At 36.6% G+C, this 18,066-nt stretch overlaps 1 protein-coding gene across 2 annotated transcripts in view; it reads right to left on the bottom strand.

Moving 5' to 3' along the window:
• Nucleotides 1-15,411, bottom strand: part of LOC133527352 (protein SCAI) — a 42,362-nt gene extending 26,951 nt beyond the window's left edge. Inside the window, exon 1 of one of the 2 annotated variants that reach the window (XM_061864306.1) lies at nucleotides 14,960-15,411. The gene's annotated coding sequence lies outside the window, so the exon portion shown is untranslated. Of the gene's footprint in view, nucleotides 1-14,713; nucleotides 14,932-14,959 lie in introns of those variants that run through there. The other variant, XM_061864314.1, reaches the window with a different exon arrangement.
• Between the last annotated feature and the right edge of the window lie 2,655 nt (nucleotides 15,412-18,066).

Below are 18,066 nucleotides of genomic sequence, written 5' to 3'. Positions count from 1 at the left end.
CTCCAGGATGGTACACATTTTCCAAGGTGGTTGCGATTCCTCGAGGTCTCCAAATGTCAAATGGTATGGACATGAATAAGGGGCCTTTAATTTACATTCATACCTAATTTCAGGACTGTCCAAGAAATTTCGAGGTTTGTTCTATTTCGATTGTGCTATTGGTAGTTATTGAATTGTATTGTAGTAATTACTTTTAGCATTAATCACTGTATCTACTAATGTGAAAATAAATAGTTGTTAATCCCTTTCCTAGACTTCCACGATACAGGCTCAGCCTAGTTTGGAGTCTGATGGATATGTCACATGAATACCTACAAACTTTATGATACTTTAATTATTGACTTGATGATTATTGATTCTGAGATGACTATTATTGTGTTTAGCAGTTTTGATTACAGGCTCTGTTAACATATCGTCTTATTTAAATGTGTATGTGTGATTGTCCCGAGAATTTGAGCGCTAATGTTCGCAAACGCGGCTTCCATGTTTTATTTACGTATTATATTCAATGTTCTGAAATGGCTACAAAATTACTCAAAATCATGCTGTGTTCAAGCCAGATTTGGGTTAGATATATTTATTATTCTAAAAAAATGTACATTTCGCTTAATGAGACTGAAGAATTATTTACATACATGCCATGCAATTGCGCCCGTAAGTATGAGTTTATACTTATATTTAACATTACTTACAAATATCACAAAAACAAAATCATAAAGACAACAGTGAGTAAGCTTAGAAGCAATAAATTTTTGGATGACAGTGAGGTAGGTATGTTATAGCCAATGTGAAGGCATTTTTCAGGGACAACAAGACAAAGAAGGTCTAGAGAAACAATAGTCTATGTCAGTAAATTAACTAGGAGACAAGAAAAATAAAATATGTCTTTCATACTGATTATCATTACTTGTGGATCACCCTCTTACTGCAAAAATTACGACACATACCATGACGTGACATTACGACTTACGACCTTTTTAGAGTAACTGCCAACAAGCGCGGTTGTTTCTTTCGTTTAGTTTTCATTGCATTTCTAAGCAAAGTTTATCTCAATATACTTCTTAGGTCCTATACTAACTACCGTTGAAATATTCACCTGTATTGAGCCGCATAGCTACCTTCAGGATCAGATATAGCATGTATCTGATCCTGAAGGTAGCTATGAACTGACTATGGAGTATAGTGTAATGATGGTTTGTTTAATTTCAGATTTTTTTCTCATATCTATCTTTACGAATAGCATTTAATTACCTTGGCCTAAAGTTTTACCATAAATTTTCCTACAAATTTGGTGATGTTTATTTTTACTCTATGATCAATACTTTAGGAGCTACAGGTTGTTTAAATTAACAAAGACAAAAAATAGACGATTTAAGGTGGTTCGACTAGGTTACCCAAAGCTTAAACCTCACTAGATGGCGCCACAATTGCAAATTTTGAGTTTTAATTTTTTTGTGGAGTAGTCTTGGTATTTCTATACTGTAAATTATGTTTAGCGCACTCTTTAAATAAATATTGAACTATTAAAACAAACATTGAACACTTCATTGTACAAAAACTACCCCTTAATGTCGACAGAATGTTTCTTGACTCTATTTCTAAGTATCACTCACACATTCAAACAGTCGTACTGGAATCCTTGTAGTAGACAATTTGGCACAGCGTGAGTAGGCTTCAATAGCGTTGCGGTAAGTACGTGGAAATACATGCAAGAGGATGTGGGTTCGAGACTCATTAATTTTTTTTTTCTTATTAGTATTATCAAGTACCTATTATTAATAAATTGTTTTATGAGAAATATGAGCGTTTTTCCATAAAACTATTAATAATCTGATTCTCACACATCATGATATTTTTGGGTTCTTCCAAATCATAATCACTAGCATAATTCACTATCAATTTAATCACTAGCAATTTAAATTATTGTAGAGATAAGTTATTGACATTTTATTATTTTATGCTCATCCGGTTATGTCTGTGTTTGTGATCTCTGTATGTATTAACAATAGTCTTGTAAGTTATGTTGTGTAATACTAACACTTTTATGGGTTTTTTGCCTGAAATAAAGGATTTAATAATAATAATAATAATAATAATCAATCCTCGTGCTATAAAAACCCGAATATTTGTATTGAAATTATAGTTTTACACTGAAATTTCTTTCATACTAAAATGTGACGTAATGGTATGGATATTTTAGGATATCTTTTTTTAATGCTAGGGTGGAGAAGATTCTAAGTAGAATGAACCTAAGAAAGTCCAAATTTGTAAGTCAGATTTTCCGGTATTTTTTTTTAAAAAAAAAAAACGCTGTTTTGTTCTAAAATTAAAGCAATCCCTTACTGCCCAGCCTTTAAAAAAGTAGGTACTATTTTGCAGTAGAATTAAAACATTTTTTTACGATACATTTAATTAAATTACAGTGAGTTACAAAATTGCATGGCCTTCTATTTATAACCATTATAAAAAGAAATGAGATATTTACCATGTTTGTTTATATTATTGATTTCCCGATATTTTGACACAACTAGAAGTTTCACACAATGCCTAGAGATAGAAAATTATTTATTTATTTTATTTATTGTCAATTTCATTCAACGGATCACATCATATCCAATTATGTGTTTATGTATTGCATTGTTTTCTACCTAGTTGGTTATTAAATTCTGTTACTGAAATAATCTTTATCTACATAAAATATACCAACGAAAGTTTAATAAAGTATATATTAAAATGAAGAACACAAAATCAGGAATTACATATGACAATATCATTCAAAATCGCCTCCTCTGGCTTTGACACAGGCCCTCAAACGACGAGGCCAGTCATCAATAGCGGCACGCACGATTGTCATGTCTAATTCCGTCACTGTCTTAACTATGGCCCGCTTGAGGGAGTTAAGATTTGTGTGGGGTCACGGCCAGTCTTCGGGGGCAATAAAGTCAATTTTGTTCCTTCGAAACCAGGCTTGAGTTTTTTTTTGCCTTATGTGCAGGAGCTGAGTCCTGTTCAAAGATCCATGGCTGGTTTTGAAATAGGGTGTGGCTTAAGGGCTTCACTATTGGTTCGAGAACGGTTTTCAGTTTCCGGTTTTCACACCTTTTTCACAGAAATGAATCTGTGTTAGCCCTGAGTATGACACACCCAAAATCATGTTTGGCGGGTGCCCAAATTTGTGCAACGCAATAGGGTTGCTTCCATCTACAAATCTTAGGGCATAATTGTATCCCAATAAATTATTTTGGATTATAAGAACATGTTAAACTACTTTTAGGGGACCTGTAATGACCATATTTTTGTAAATATTGAATTTAAAATATCTTTTGGCACACGTCACGTGACCAAACTCGAAACGTCATTGAAGATTCTGATGACGTCACAACTCTCGGATTGACACTGTTGACAGTTAGGCGATTAACAACAAATGACAAATATCAGTTGACAGTTCGTATCTTCTACACGTGTATGTAGTTATGTGTCAAACCATAAACTGTGACGTCACACAATTATCAAAGAGCGTTTTGGGCGCAAAAGCATCTGTCAAAATATATTTTGTTAATTTAACATATTTAAAGCCGTTTTTAGTATAAAAGCTGAATTTTAAGGCAACTTTTAGTTAATATAGAAAGTAATACAAGCGTTTCAAAAAATTGGAATACGATTCTCTTTTAGGCCCCAATTCATTATAGATACGACGAGATAAGCGTTATGTGTGGTATATAATTATAGCTCACAAATCCACTACAATATGTCATTTTTTATTTTTTCGGTAGCATTTGTTTTAACGGAAATAAAGAAGTTGCAAATCGAGTAACAGAACTTCAGAACAGATATCATTTGATATTTACCAGTCGCTTTTCGGTGAAGGAAAACATTGTGAGGAAACTGGACTAATCCCAACAAGGCTTAGTTTTACCCTCTGGGTTGGAAGGTCAGATGGCAGTGGCTTTCGTAAAAACTAGTGCCTACGCCAAATCTTGGGATTAGTTGTCAAAGCGGACCCCAGGCTCCATTGAGCCGTGGCAATATTCTGGGACAACGCTAGGAAGAAAGAAAGAAATCGAGTAACAGAACTTAGTAACCAACTAGGTATAATAGTTATGATGTAAATGTCCATATCATGTTGGAGTCATAGATTTATAACTAACCTAGATGCCTAGTCTGTACATCCCTAGTGAAGCCATTTCGAGTATGACATTATGTCGCCCTCGTGTCATCGTATCCGAACGGCCCTCGCAGTACTCAAGGTCGAGTTGGTTTGTGTACACCTCCCGGTTATAAATTAAAAAATACAAGAAAGATGGTTGTTTGTGCGGTGAATTGGTGTCACAACACATCAGTGTATAAAAACAAACCACCTGATATAACATTTCATGCGTAAGTATCCAGTTTAATGTGATATTTTTACGTAATTGTAAATACAAAAATCCAAATTTTCGTCAGCCGCCATTACTTATAAATGTTGCCAGGTTATATTAATCTTTTTTCCTCCAAATGAGGCATGACGATTACATTGATAAAATAAATATGCTTAGTTTAAGTTCCTTGTATGACTATAGAAAATATTCTTTTTTAGTTTTTCATTCTTTTATTTCAAATTATGTTTTGTCTTTTATAAAATTACAGTTTAAATTCATATTTTTATTTTGTGTGATATTCGTTTTAGATTTCCGACTGATCCGCTTCTGTCTGCGAGATGGACGGAAAAAATTAGATTAAATAGGAACGATGCAATATGGAAACCGACTAAACATAGTCGAATATGCTCTCGCCATTTTGATGAGCAAGTAAAGTAAATTTTATTTGTGGAACACAGGTGTTACAGTTAAGGTCTGTAAAAACGAAACGCAACTGTCACTGTCGCACTTATATGGAAGACTGATAGAGAGACACAAAGCGTTTCGTTGTTCGAAGCAATAGCGATTGCCACCTTGGCTAGGCCTGCAGGTACAATTACTAGTACTGACCATAAATAGTTATTTGTTTTACAAGTGGAAAAGTTGTTGTTTAACCGCTCGTGCTAATATTGCTACTCGAGCTAAATAAAGATCCAAAATGTCGAAAAATGGAATCTTGAGCGTTGCGAGGGTTTCAAGTTACGAGAGTTAAACAAATTTTGCCCCAAGTGAAACACAAAACTTTTCACCACACCAACCCGAAGAAAATATTAGTCAAATAAAATCAAACCAAATCAAATCCAAATGATCGTCATTAAATATTTATCATTTAAAATCATTATTCCAAAGTCAATTCTACCAGCTTATTATCTGTGCACATTTGTAAAATAAAAAAATAAACGTTTTTTTATTTAAACATTATTTCACAAAGTACAGAAATGCAAAGTCCTTAAAAGAAACCTTGAAAGTTTTTGCTACAAATTTAATACCTACATACACACTCCCAAATGATCGATAGCCAAGTATAAGGATGTGGTTAAAATCCATCTATTTTACGGGGAATAAATGAACTCTGGCAACCCGTTTTTGTATATATGTGTGTGTCGCTGAGCGTAAGACACGAGCGTCGCACGCACACATCGATCGAGTTTCGGCTTCACTTTTGGCAGATTAGCCTTATGAGGACTAACTGTCTATGTGTGATAGGTCAGTGGTTGGAGTCATATATTAGCCAACTAATTATTCAAGATCAATACACTTAGCTCCCTTAGGTTCGCCTAAGTACAATCTCGGGCAAAATTGAGTTTTATAAAAGTGAACTAGTTTCTAGGTCATATTTTCTATGAATTGGGTCATTTTTGTAGACCCCAATTACAGTTACACTTTTCCTGGTTTTTCGCGGACCAGAATATCGATGACTTTTGTAACTTGATTTAGACGTTGCTATCATTTTCAATCCAAAAACACATAAAATCACAATTCAGAACATGCGGCAGCGTTGTTTTCTATCAAGTACCTCAATCACCAGGGCGGCTACCGGGAAAATCGAAATTCGTCAATTTCGGGCATTTTTCTCTGTCACTCTAATTACGTCTTATGAGAGTAAAAGAGAAAGATCCCCGCAATTTGCGAATTTAGGTTTTCGCGGTAGGCCCCCAGATCCTGTCAAGTTTCAGCAGTGTTACCAGGTGAGCGGAAGAGAATTATCGTACTTGAGTGTCAATATTATTGTACCGTTTAAAAAAATATCGTACGCCAATCAAAAAGGCAGCCCCTAAAAATGTCTAGCAAAATAAGCTTAAATTTTCAATTAATAATAAAAAAAAGACAATTTTCGTCTAAATTGCGCAAAAAATCTGTTTATGTTTGTGTATTTTTGGGATAGACTCAAACGGTATACAGGCAATTGAGACATTTTAAACTTTAAACTTACACCAAGGAGCCGAACACCCAAAAGATACTAATTTTAGCCTATTTCTGAGAGAAAGTGTCATATTTTGCTTCAAATTACTAGACTTTTAAGGTCGCATCATACAAGGGCTGAAATTATAGTACTTTAGTGTACGATAATGCTCTTTGGAACATTACGTCATACCGGGACCCAAATTATCGTATATGTACGACAATTATCGTACGCCTGGTCACACTGAGTGTCAGTGTCGACAGAGTCAGCTAAAAACGCGTCAAACATCGCAACGTCGCGCCGATGGCCGTCCGAGGCATAGAGTGGCAACGCCGCAATGTATTTGTACACGACATTTGTCACACACACATGAGTAAAATTTATCAAAATATAACGTTGATTATTGCATGATTTCTGTATGAAACAAAGTTTTTCTATTAATTTAGCGCAAATGAATATTCGAAAGTAGATAGATGCGCAACTATTTATGTAATAATATTGTGTAATTAATTAATAAATAGCGATTGTTTTTTGTATGAAAATCGAACCACCTTAAGAAAACATCGTTTTATCGTAATTGTGCTTTTGAATAGTTTGAATCTGGAAAGGTACAACTTTCGGGATATGGAGTTATAGATAGTTCCTAAAATTAGATAAAATTACCTAAAGAAAAAAGAACCAGATCTATAAGTACAACCGTTATTTTTTATCATTTTTTGAAACTGAAACTGTCGAAATGTACAAGTTGAAAAAATCGCATTTGAAGTTTATGGTCATCAAAATATACTTCTACTGCGAAGTAACGGAATGATTGATATCAAGCTAATCTGATAACATTCAAGATTCATAATACGTGCCTCATGTCTTTGTAGCATGTATACTTTAATAGTTATTTGTACAACAAGAAAGCATAGTTTGATATTTCCTCGAGTGCTTATTTTGAGTCCTGTGCGAAAGATTCTACATATAATAGATTCACGAGCATAGCGAGTGAATCCTATTGAGAATCTTGAGCGCAGTAAGGGACTCAAAAGCGCACGAGAACTTTGATCTCGTGTAGTTCACAAAATTTTCCACGACAGCAGTGTGAATATATTTGAAAGGTATAAATACAACCTGAAAAAATGTAATCCGTCTTCATCACTATTTCATTCATGTTTTCTTAAGGTATTGTAACAATTAAGTTTAATTACCGCAATAAAACAAAACGAAAGAAATTTCAATAATACGGAAATAATGAAGTTACGAACATCAATTGACAGTTCAATCGACAACTTTTTTTGTAATAAAAAAGCTTTGAGAGATACGGTCCGAATTGCGGATACAACTATTTGCCAACTATAGTAGAGATCGTTAAAAATAGAATTATTCACTTTGCGTAGCAATTGCGTACCTATTTATGCGTATAAAATATGGTGTTTTTATTAAATTTGAAACCTTTAAAATTTCATTAATTCATTATTACGATTGAGGACTCGTAGGATGTTTTGGAACGATGCGGTCTGACTTATTTCGGGGGTCTAATATAAACCGTCAATATACCGTTGAATTACTTATGCACTTATTTTTGTCTTTCTTTTTTCTAATGACGTGAAAGGGACAAAGACAAATATTTCGAACTTATATTAGGCCCCGCACGTTGAAATGACATTCGAATATAAAGGTCACTCGAATGTTATTTTGTCTCACTCAGTGAGCAAAATGCGATTTTTGCTCACTGTTTTTAAGCAGCAAATTACCCTTGTTCCAGCTGCTGACGTAAAAAAGACTTTTCATCACACTTGCTCGAAAAAGATCTTATTTCATGCAGGTGTACTGAAGGACAAAGGCCTATTTTGTTCCCTAGGAAGTTATAGCTTTTTTCTTTAATTATGTTGTAGGGTGCTCTTGCTTGACCTGGCCTTTCTTCGGGATTTCCACGATTTGATCTGATCAGAGAATATCCGCCGAGGTACCTATTCCAGCGGGAGAAGCGGGATTCTGTTATATTTCTGTACTACTCAAAAAATGTGATTTATTTCAGTTGATGGATTTTTTATGTATATCTTTAATAAGCCATAGTTCTTAAAACCTGTGCTCCTGAGCTATGTCCCATATTGACGCGCCTCTTCCGCCTCTCTATGACTACCGGTCAGGTTCCGAAATCTTGGAAGCTTGCTAATGTGCAACCAGTACCGAAAAAAGGTAGCCGGGCTGACCCTGCCAACTATAGACCGATTTCTGTCACAGAGTATGGAACGTGTACTGAATAACCGACTCCTGGCATATCTAGAAGCGAACGACCTGCTCAGTAACCGGCAGTACGGGTTCCGCCGAGGCCGGTCTACTGGAGATCTTCTAGCGTATGCCACCCACATCTAGAGTGAGGCCATCGAAAAGAATGGAGAGGCTTTAGCTGTCTCTCTAGATGTATCGAAGGTTTTTGACAGGATCTGGCACAAGGGCCTTATTAGCAAGCTACCGTCCTTCGGTTTTCCCTCTAGTTTTTGTGACTGGGTATCAGACTTTCTGAGGGATTGATCGATTCGTGTGGTCATTAATGGCTGCTCGTCCGATCAATTGGCAATCAATGCCGGAGTCCCTCAGGGGTCCGTGCTTTCTGCGACCCTTTTCCTGCTCCACATAAACGACCTGCTGAAACCAGGTACGTTCGGATATACAGATGACACTACGGTTGTTGAAAGCTACATACCCAATTCACGAGCTAGTGGAGTCCAAATACCTACAGTCGCTCAGGGAGGCAATGGTCAAACGCATGAACGTGTCACTAAAGGCAGTCTCTGATTGGGGTGAAGCCAATTTGGTCTCGTTCAATGCTAGTAAGACCCAGGCGTGCCTTATCTCCGCCAAACGGAGTCCATTCCATCTGACTCCTACTTTCCGAAATGTATCCCTTCCGATAACCGACCATCTTGAGCTTCTCGGAATCTCGCTGACTTCGAAACTCAACTTCGGCCCGCACATCGAGTCGAAAGCACAGTTAGCAGCAAAAAAGCTGGGCATCCTCAACAAGGTGAGGCAGTATTTTACACCTAGGCAACTGCTCGACCTTTACCTAGCACAAGTGCGTCCATACTGTTCGCATCTGTGGGATGGTTCAGCAAAATACCAGCTTGAGGCGCTCGAGTCAGTTGAGAGGAGAGCCAAGAGAATCATTAATGATGACGATCTGACGAATGCTCGACTCCAAAGTCTGGAGCATCGTAGCAAGGTTACCAGCCTAACGATCTTTTACAGGATACATTTCGGAGAGTGTGCCGAGGAACTGCACAACCTTATTCCTCCGTCCCCATTTCACCATCGGACTACCAGACAATCTCCACTTCGGCATCGCTTCATGGTTGGTATTCCACAAATACGCACGAAGCGTTTTGCTTCAACATTTCTTATGCGAACTGCCAAGGAGTGGAATGCCCTGCCCGAGTCTGTGTTTCCGCATAAGTACAATCTGGGTCTCTTCAAGGCTAGGGTAAATAGATATCTCATAGGTAAGTGTGCTCCACCGTAGACCGCATCATCACTTACCATCAGGTGAGATCGTGGTCAAACGCCTGCCTATCGTTATAAAAAAATACAAATGTCTTTTTATTTGTCTTTCATCATAATAATTCTACATAATTTTACGACCTGTCTGGCCTAGTGGGTTGTGACCCTGCCTATGAAACCGATGGTTCCGGGTTCAACTCCTGGTAAGGGCATTTATTTGTGTGATGTAAGTATATTATATACACTGTGTTTTTTTTAATAATAAGACAATAAGGGCGTGTATACATATTTTTGGCACTTTATCTGTGCCGATATTTAATACCTTGACTGTACCCGTAACCCATGCCTTATTGTGCTTACTGTGGGACTTAATCAATTTTTGTAATAATGTCCTACAATATTAATTTATTTATATTTATTTATTTATAATAGATTTTATTTCTTTATGTAACCGCTAGAGGCGTGCGATTCTACGATATAATTCTTATACTGTTTTTTACTATACTTAGAAAGGGACAAAGATATCTTCGTTTGGAGTGAAGTTAGGTACATTAGACCGTAAAGAAACAGAAATACGTGACATAGGGCCCGTTTATTCAGTTTACTACTGTAGTAAAGTCAGTGGCGGATTAACCGAACAGCAGAAAAAGCATATGCTAAGGGCCCCGCGCCTAAGGGGGCCCCGCGCTCCGACCCTGACCATGCGATTTCGGCACGCGAAACCGGCCAAGTTCAAGTAGAACTCGCACTCCGCGGATCCTGTACTACCACATTTTATTTGCAATGTATTTTTTTCGTAAGTCAGTAACAATATTGATCAATTATTATTATTTGTTATTATCCCGTCTATTTTTCTTTACGACGATACCAAATTTAAAGATTTTTTAGGCTTACGCAAAGACCAAGAGCAGAGTTTAGCATAAAACCTAAGGTGCAGAGTATCTCAAAACTATTGTGCATGGCTAAGCTGCGGAAGACAGCAGAGTTCGGAAACGAACAAAAGAAGATACTGTGTTTAAAAACATATTAGTGAAAAACAAGGAAGGATGATTTATTTATTAATTATTATTTCAAATAACAAATTGCACCTTACAGCTAATGCCTAATGATGATCACCTTTGAGCCCGTAGGAGGCCAAAGGATGCGCTCCTCTACGGCTGGCCGGGCGCCCAAAATATGCCGAGTTGCTGCAAAGCCGTGATACATAATGATCTAATTGTCAAAATGTTATAAAAAGAAAACAGCGGGGCCCCTATGCAGGGATCTGCATTCGCATAGGCCGGATGTAAAGCCCTACATAGGGCCCGATACCCAAAGCATCCGAGCAAGTCGCACTTTCGAGCAAGAACTAAGGCCGAGCAGCAGGCGAGCCGAGATCACATTGGTTCAATTCCAAACTCTGTCATCCTACAATTCAGCCTTTGCATGGTGGCGCGCTGCAATAGAACGCTCCGGGTGGAGGCCCGGAGCCCGCCGTTATACGGAGCTCGGCCCACGGCCTCGTTCACACTCTGGCATTGGTTTCATTCTAGGCTCTGCTTTCCTGCAGCTTGGCCTTAAGCTTCGCACGGGAACGCTACGAAATCGGGTGGTCCGGATATTCAGCTCGTGGGGCTCAGCCTTCGGCCTTGTTTTTTGGCTCACTTAGCTAATTAGTTCCCACTTCTTAGGTCCGACTCACTTGTCACCTATTTTTACAAGCTTTTATTAAACTTCATAATATTGATGTTGTTAAACAGTATCCTTAAATGCTTTTATTTAACTTACAATACTCGTAAGTTGTGTTCAAAACCTGCAAACCATCTGCAAACTATTTTTTTGACCATTTGTCAAAATTTGGCAAAATCGACCTGATCTGATGATTAAAACCGAAGGTAAGGAGGAAACCTATATAAAAGAAAGGAACTGTGATAAAATAACGCACCTTCATTAAGATCAGGCTCTTTTAAAATGGCTGAATAAAAAAAACGGAATTCCTTCAAATTAATAAATAGCTAAATACTCCGGATTTTGAATGATATCATATACCTATAGTTCGTGTCATCCACGAAGACGCGCCTCGCTCTTCTTCCTAATCGCTTATAGTACAAATCTGCGACTTTTTGGCAATGTAGTAATGTCTGCTAATTAATGTGTATAGACAGAACTACTATACTAGTAAAAGGTTGCACACCACACTTGTAGGTACTATAGGCGATTGGGAGGAGGAGTGGGGCGCGTCTTCGGTGGATAACACGAACTACAAACACATAAAAAAACATTTCTTGTGTAGGGGCTCCGTTAATTTTTCTTTTTATTTTATATTTATTATTGTTAGCATTCAGTCAAAAAAAGCTAAACGGGGGCTATTAGTAAGTATCATTTATTAACTGATAAGTAACCTTTGCAGCGCTTTGTACGTCTTTTTAGTAAGAAGAGAAGATTTTTTGCAATAATCCAAAAGATACTAAACCGATCATTTTCGCTATTTTCAATGAAAGTATTTAGTAAGCGTTTGTTTCACGATTTTTTTTCGTATTTTTTTTTGGGCCTATGGTTCAAAAGTTAGAAGGGGGGTGGGGGGGGGGGGCCTATTTTTTTCTATCGGAGCGATAATTTCCGATAATACTAACTTTATTTAAAAAAAAGGTTTTTGGAGAGGAGAGAGGTATCCTAATTTTTTTTTATAGTTTTCATTTTACCCGTTCTGTCGCAATGCATGATTTATGTATCCATGCCAAATTACAGTTATCTAGCACTAAAGATGACGGAGCAAACCCTAGGACAGACGGACAGACGGACATGGTGAAACTACTTATATAAGAGTTTCTAGGTGACTACGAAACCCTAATAAATACACTGTATAACATGTTAAAAACTAATAGAGAACGAGTGGACAAAAATTAAGACATCGTAAAAATGTTGTGATTGTACTGAATCCTCGGGATGCAAGTCCGACTCGCACTTATTCATTTTTTTTTTTTTCAAACCAGGGGGCCCCGCGAGCTATTGTGCTAAGGGCCCCGCGCCTTCTTAATCCGCCCCTGAGTAAAGTAAACCTAATTTACTTTGGCAGCTCATGGTAGTGGCTCAGTTGATTGGCAAGAGAGAATTTATTAATGTTTATTATTTGCTATTTTTATTTTTGAATTTAAGAAAGATATGTTTTATTATTATAGCGGTATTAGTAAGGAAGTAAAGTAAGTAAATATTCTTTACAGTACATATGGTGCTACTTTCCCACACACGTGCGGGAATGAACACTTTCCGTGCATATGTCGAAACTTTAAAGAGCCATATGTACTGTAACATTTTGTACTATAAACGTGTGAATAGGTAATTTGCAACTCGTGTAGATTTAAAACACTCCCTTCGGTCGTGTTTTAATTTATCACCACTCCTTGCGAATTTCCTATTTTCTGCACTTGTATCGTTAATAACTATTATTGTGCACCATGCAGTTAAAATAGTAAGGAAATGAAAAAGACTTATAACTAGGTAACAACAGGCGGTTTTATCGCTAAGAAACGATCTCTTCCAGACAACCTTTTTTTCTTAGTAGTAGTTTTAAGTATAATATTTAATTTTATTGAGTGCTCTTATTGAACGAGCGAGCGAAGTAATGTTCTTACATACAAGTTGTAAAACATCAGTAAAGGGTTTCCGTATATTTTGAAGTTTGTAATAGTTTTCCTCAACAACTAATTTTTAATAAAGTTTATCTTCAGCTTTATAAAATTTGGTAAGATTGATTGATTGATTTATGGTAAGAAAAATATATTTTGTAAGTTCTGACATAAACGGGGTTGATCAGGGCCATCAGGGGGTTACGGAATAAGGTCTAAAAGTGATTAGACCAGTCTTGATGTCAAGACTACCGCAGTCAAACGAGATTACCACTATCGGCCCGATTCGAAGAATGATTAAGACACGTTTAAGATCTTTAAAAGATCAATAGCTAAACGACATGTCAAAATTGACGTTTATTTCAATTCCACTGTGATCCCAATAAGATCTATCTACGATATTTCTAACGTCAAAGTTACATTGGTTGCTCGAATCGAGCTGCTTCTTTCAATTATACGACATATAAAAGTTAGATTTTATCTAAACCAGAACTAATCGTTATCGTATATCATTCTTCGAATCGAGCCGTATATGGTGGTAATCTCGTTTGCGAGAAAGTACGGTCGAATTTGGTCTCGGATGGAAGGGCTTGATTTAGTTTTTTTAAGGAACTGTTTTATCTTCACTTTTCTTAAAGATTATTTAATTAAATAATAAATATTAAATTAAATACTTAATACTTGTTCGATATTTATTTGCCATAGCGAAAAAATCAAACAATGCCATAGCTATTGTGAATTTTAATATCTTAAAATATCTTCCGTAACGTCAAATCTAGGGAGGAATCAAGGTACTATGTTAGAATGGAAGAGGATGTTTTACAAAGCAGATCACAATCGCATTTTTTTTGAGCTCTACCTAAATGCATGTCTAACAGCGTAAATACTGACCTGAAGTAAAATACGACTTGGAGCAGTATCACAAAAAGTTGTAAGTACCTACTTACAAAGAGAATTGTATACGAAGTTATATAAATCTATGCTACTTATTACCAAATTGATTGTTAATTACTACTTTAACTTTCTTCGGTTTTTCGCCATTAATTCAATGGGGGTGGTGCCACTTTTCACATATTATTACGGTTTACTGTTGGCTGAAAGAAAAGTTAAAAATCTCGCCATGTTAAGAATCTCCTTGAAAAAAATAATTCAGAGGTCATTGCCCTATAACCTAAAACGTTACAAATTTTGTTGAGTGCCATGCCCCCTCTGTACAGTCATACAAGTATGTTTAATACCGTATTCCCAAATTCCATTTTAACTTTTATTCCATGCGTTTATTTAAATAAGTCTCGCTGAAATACAAAATAATAGTTGCCTACCTTTACTTTCTTTATGGGGTTTCCATCTGTCGCTTCCCGCTGTTGTTAATAGATAAATTAAATTTCTATAAACCACGACTGCATAGTTTGGTCTACGCTATTGGGTCGCACTGGCATGATCTGTGTTAAATCTGTTTAGTTTGACAATCTGAAACGCGAGTGAGTAACCCTCTCACTCTCGACAACTTCACTGCGCGGTATCGATTGAAGCGGTTCCCTAATGCGGGTAAAAGTGAGGTTACCTACCTTAACGACAGACCGGCGGTGGACAATCCTACATTTCCAGCACTAAATTCTGGCTTGATATCACTGGTTAAGGCACTATTATCTTTTGGCTTCGTTCAAAAAAGAAACCAATGTAAGTATCGTTGCGTGACCGCTTAGCCTAGGGGTGAGTTAGTGATGGGAAAAGCCCTTCTAATTCGATTCAGAATCGAAAAAGGACTATGGACCGCTTAAGACCGCTTTCTATAATCCGCAAAACAGATTCATGCAAAGATCTTAGATCATTCTCTGACATTCTTCTTTTAGAATCATGATTGTAGACATAGGCAGCACATTCATGGAATTTTATTTATGTATTATGTACGATTTCGACCCTTGTTACAGTGAACATCAGTAATATTTCGTATTATGAATGCCTCTAAGGATCTCATATTATGGTCACCTGAGACAAGGCAAATAAAAAAGGTTAATCCATTATCAAAAACCTACATAAATATACAATTTGCTTTTTGTGTATATATATATTTATATTAGCTACTTAACTGGTCTAAGGTAAGTTATAAGGACTATCTACCCTTATCTGTTATCTATTTGTATAAGAAATATATGTTAGATAATATTCATATTTAGACATTGCAATTACGTTGCCTAGTTAAATTGTGTACGGACAGATTTTTTTAAAGATTTTAGATAAAAATCGGTTAATCTAGGCAACCATGGATAGGACCAACTTTTTAATAAGGCAACTTATTACAGTTAGAGCTTTCATTTAATATATCATGCGATTAAATTACAAACAAAAAAAATAAAAACATATCTGTCGATACATCCATATAATTAAAAAGTTGAAGCTAAAGAAGTGGTAGCTACCTTCTTACGGCTATATAGACACAAGGGATGTCAGAATTTAACAGTTGCTTTACAACACTGTCAAAATAAATATCTCCGAATCGTACAATAACTCTTCTCGCACCGCAGAAATATTAAGCGATCCGTGTTAAATTACAGCTAACTGATACAAACAGATCCTGGAACGTGCACAACCCTATTAAAAACGCATGGCCATCCAAGGGCGCATGCGTAGTAGCGTAGCACTAATCGGCCTCGCCCCTCTTGCTTTGATCCCTCAATGGGTGATGTGATGCCTGAGAGATACGCAGGGAAGGGACATAAACTACGTGCAGAAACTTTAGAAGACGAAAAATAAATTTGGTAAAAACAAATTGAAGTACAATTTAATTAGGGACGTTTCTTGATGAATACAATATTTTTCGGATGAAATGCCACAAGTCTACGATCGTAGTATATCATACCTATAGTAAACAACCGTCGCAGCTCTCACTCTCGCTGGCAATCGATCGGTGGCCGGTAGTCGGATGCAATTCTGGGAATAAGTTGTGTAACCTTGGGAGCATTGATCTTTCGCTCGGGCTGATGGAACCCCTGCCAGGCTGTTGCGGTAGAATTACTAAATCTCTCATAAAACTAGTTAATTATGCTGAGCAATCTACCAAACAATTTTCATATTAGTAGAATTGGTTTAAATATTACGTTTTAATCTTTTTAATTTTATTTTATTTCATCCAAAAAATGAAGTATTTGTAATTCATTGTAAAGACTTAAGATAATTACTATTATTTGTCTGTCTTACCATATCTCGGGTCCATGCAGTCCCGGACCTTTGGGCGGCGTGCGTGGGGCCGATGCCAACAGCACAGAGGCCCTTTAAGACAAAGTTATCTAAAAACAGATGATCCCCGCCAGGTGCAAATCTATTGCAGTGCAGCATTATGGCGGCTATGGGAACTAGGGTCATAGGTCATATTTGTATATTGGATGGACTGTATAATGGGCTATGGGAGGAGACTAGCGGACACCTGCCGTAACAATTGAAGCTTCTTAGAAAGTCATAAAAGACATTAAAGACATCAGAAAAGTAACATCAGCCTGTTTTGAAAATGTATCCTCTAAAGTAGTTAAAAGCTTTTTAGAAAGACATATCTATTTATAGAATAGTCGAAAAATTGTATCAGGTTAAAAAGCTTTGAACCTTCTTACTGCCAGTGTTGGCCGAACGTTAATTAGAATTAAAAATATTGAAAATTAACCATTACAAATTGAACCGTGAATTGAAACCGCAAGATACGGTTTATGGTTCAATTTGTAATGGTAACTTTTAAATATTTTCAATACTAATAATTAACTTTCGGCCAACACTGCTTACTGCCCGAATCGAACTTTAAGATACGTCAAATAATAATACTAGATACGATATGGATCAGATATGTCAGTGTCAGTCCAAAGTCTGTAAATATTTGTTTCGAGTAAGAATTGTTTGAAACATCTTAGAAAAACGTAATAGATTAATATTACACATATTATAATACAAGAATAAGTTCAGATCTTTTGAAAATTCATCTTCAAAGAGGATCAAAAAATGGTTGCAAGCTAGTCTCGGGGATGACCTTTTTCCAACGAGGAATTTGAAACGTGTTACATAAACATTTACGCATTTACGATAATTCATTACCCAAGGGGTTACAGTCATAGAGCTTACGGCGATAATTTTTATATAGTTTATCGAAAGCTGCATTTTGTGCAGAAAGCAAGCCGCTTTGCGAGTGATACTAGGGACCAATCTGAAAGATTTTGTCCGAGGAAAAACAAATTTCATCCACTGGAATTCAAGATGGCGGACCTTTTCTAAAATGGCGGATGCAAAATTTAAAAAAAAACACGGAAACGGTACCTTATGGTGGCTGGTGCTTACGTCGCATAGCACCGCAATGGTATTGGAGCGGCGATAATAATAGTGTAAGCGCCAACCGCCATAAGGTAACTTACCCGTGGGACGTCACAGTTACTCCTCTTTATCATCTTCGTCCAATGTGGTTGAACTATAAGAAAATAAAATTCATATTTATATACTTGCAGTCTAATATATAATTGGTAAATGTAGTTAATAAGTAATAAGTCGAAATAGTTTCTATTATATGGGAGAGGACACCGACTTCTGTAACACAGGTTTTTTACCTAGCCCAGAAGTCAGGGACTTCAACACTTATTAAGTGGTGGAGAACCGAGTGACAATGTCAAGCTTTCTTAGAATGAATAGTTGCTGGCTGTTC

Source organism: Cydia pomonella, chromosome 1 (assembly GCF_033807575.1).
Source record: "Cydia pomonella isolate Wapato2018A chromosome 1, ilCydPomo1, whole genome shotgun sequence".
Classification (NCBI taxonomy): Eukaryota; Metazoa; Arthropoda; class Insecta; order Lepidoptera; family Tortricidae; genus Cydia; species Cydia pomonella.
Note: the sequence above shows the minus strand (reverse complement) of the source record. Positions and strands in the feature narration are given on the sequence as shown.